The 2903-nt window shown below is 45.1% G+C and overlaps 1 pseudogene; it reads left to right on the top strand.

The window, feature by feature from the left end:
- Nucleotides 1-1663: 1663 nt before the first annotated feature.
- Nucleotides 1664-2903, top strand: part of LOC117708773 (RNA ligase 1-like) — a 122172-nt pseudogene continuing 120932 nt past the window's right edge.

Below are 2903 nucleotides of genomic sequence, written 5' to 3'. Positions count from 1 at the left end.
CACCGCTGTGGCTTCAACCACTTTTTATGTTTAGATAAGTCTCAGTTTGACCTTGGGGATCCAAGGCCCCACACTTCTCCAGTACACAGCAGACGCCAGTGCCTAACTTCCCATTGTACATCTCTGTCGTGTATCCCTAAAGATTCCCTTTCCTTCATCCCCCAACCTGCACCTCCTCTGTTCCCCATTCACTTGAATGTACCACATCTGTCCACTCCCCCAAGTGAGAAATGTGGGATTCAGCTTTGACTCCTCTCCTCTCACCTACACCATATCCTGTGAATCAAGTTCTGGGGACTAGTCTTTAACTACTTTTTTTATCTTTTTCATTTGACGCATAATCTCACTACTCTACTCCATTTGGGGAGTACATTTCTGCAAATTTCCTAAGTGGTGTCCCTGTTCTAATGTATGTTCCCTCCATCCCCAAACTTTTCTGTAGCCAAGTAATTGGTATGAATCACAAATTTGATATTAATCATCTAGATAAATTAATGGTATCAATGGGTGAATTTTTTTGCATGATCTAAAGGGTCCTCATTACTTTCCTGTTGGTTTCTCCTCTGGTGTATAGCACAGACACTTTAGTCATCTCAACTACAATGTAGAGAATGCTCACACTGGGTTTCAATGCTTCTTGCCCATTCACTCTCACTGGAACAACTCATACACATTCTCCAGATTAACTTCAGGGATGTAAAGATGATCTGGCTACAACATCTGTCAACTTATTGTTCACCAGAGTTGGTTTGGCTGATCTGACTTGCTAAGCAGGTGCCTCCTTTCTCCCTACGACTCCATGTGTGTCCCTCCTGAAGTTGTGCACTTACTTGAAGAAAGGGGGCTCTCTGCTCTTCCCTGTTCCAGAGACAGCCATATCTGACAGTACAGTGCCAGTCTCAACCCATAGACATGATGGTGAAGGTTGGTGTGAACAGGTTTGGCCTTATTGGGCACATGATTACCAGGACTGCCTTCTGCTCTCCAATTGGCAAAGTGGAGATTGTTGCCATCAATGAACCTTCATTGACCTCAACTACATGGTCTTCATGAGCCAGTATGAGTCTACCCTTGGCAAGTTCAATGGCATGGACTGGTCAAGGCTGAGAATGAGAAGCATGTCATCAATGGAAATCCCATCACTATCTTCCAGGAGCAAGATCCTGCTAGCATCAAATGGGGTGATTCTGGTGCTGAATATGTCATAGAGTCTAATGGCATCTTTACCACCATGGAGAAGGCCAGGGCCTACTTGAAGGGTGAGGCCAAAAGAATCATTATCTCTGCCGCTTCTGCGAATGCCTCCATGTTTGGGATAGGTGTAAACTACAAGAAATGAGACAACTCACTCAAAATTGTGAGAAATGCATCCTGTACCACCAACTGATTAGCTCCCCAGGCTAAGGTCATTCATAATAATTTTGGCATTGTGGAAGGGCTCATAACCATGGTCCACACCATCACTGCCACTCAAAAGACTGTGGATGGACTCTCTGGAAAGCTGTAGCATGATGGCTATGGGACTGCTCACTATGTCACTCCTGCATCCACTGGTCCTGTCAAGGCTGTGGGAAAAGTCATCCCAGAGATGAATGGGAATCTCACTGGTGTGGCCGTCCATGTTCCTACCCCCAATGTATCTGTTGTGGATCTGACATGCCCCATGGAGAAAACTGCCAAGTATGATGACATCAAGAAGGTGGTGAAGCAGGCATCCGAGGGCCCGCTAAAGGCATCCTGGGCTATACTGAGGACCAGATTGTCTCCTGTGAATTCAACAGTAACTCCCATGCCTCCACCTTTGATGCTGGGGCTGGCATTGCTCTCAGTGACAACTTTGTGAAGCTCATTTCCTGATATGGAAATGAGTATGGCTACAGCAACAGGGTCGTGGACCTCATGACCTCCAAGATCTCCAAGGAATAAGAAACCATGGATCACCCACCACAGCAAGGACACTGAGAGCAAGAGAGAGTTACTGAGGAGTCCCTTTCCCAACTCAGCCCCCAACACTGAGCATCTATCTTCCTCACAATGTCAATCCCAGACCTCCATAATAATAGGAGAGACCTAGGGAGCCCTACTTTCTTGAGTACTATTAATAAAGTTCACTGTACCCACGAAAAAAGAAAATAAAAGGACTTCCCTAGAAAGGAGGACCATTCTGTTGATAAAAAGTAGTGGTACTCCCCTGGTAAAACTTCCAAACAACCTCTGGGTATTTTTGGTTTTTTGGTTTTGTTTTTTGGTTTTGTGTGTGTGTGTGTGTGTGTGTGTGTGTGGTTTTTTTTTTTTTTTTTTTTTTTGGTGCTTTTTTTTTTTCTTTTTATTTTATTGGATATTTTATTTACATTTCAGGTGTTATCCCCTTACCCAACTTATGCCCCACCCAGGAACCCCTTATCCTATCCCCCCTCCTGCTTCTATGAGGATGTGCTCGTCACCCACCCACCCCCACTCCCACCTCCCCACCCTGAAATTCCCCCAAACTGGACTTCCAGCCTTCATGGGACCAAGGATCTTCTCTCCCACCTATGCCTGACAAGGCCATCCTCCCCTGCATATACAGCTGGAGTCATGGGTCCCTCCCCATGTGCTCCCAGGCTGGTGGTTTAGACCCTGGGGAGCTCTGGTTGGTTGGTATTGTTGCTCTCCTCATGGGGTCACAAACCCTTTCAGCTCCTTCAGTCTTCTCTCTAACTCCTCCATTAAGAACCCCATGATCTGTTCAATGGTCCAAACAACCTCTTAAGATTAACTTCAGATGGCACCATAACCAGGAAGCTGAACAACTAGCATGTTTTCACTATGTCCTATTTACAGATTTACAATCTCACCTCTTTAAAAATGTCCATCTTTAGCAATGATTAAATATATACTTTACAATCTGAAGTATTTATGAA

Source organism: Arvicanthis niloticus, chromosome 5 (assembly GCF_011762505.2).
Source record: "Arvicanthis niloticus isolate mArvNil1 chromosome 5, mArvNil1.pat.X, whole genome shotgun sequence".
NCBI lineage: Eukaryota > Metazoa > Chordata > Mammalia > Rodentia > Muridae > Arvicanthis > Arvicanthis niloticus.
The sequence above is the reverse complement of the archived record's forward strand: the minus strand, read 5'-3'. Positions and strand labels throughout refer to the sequence as shown.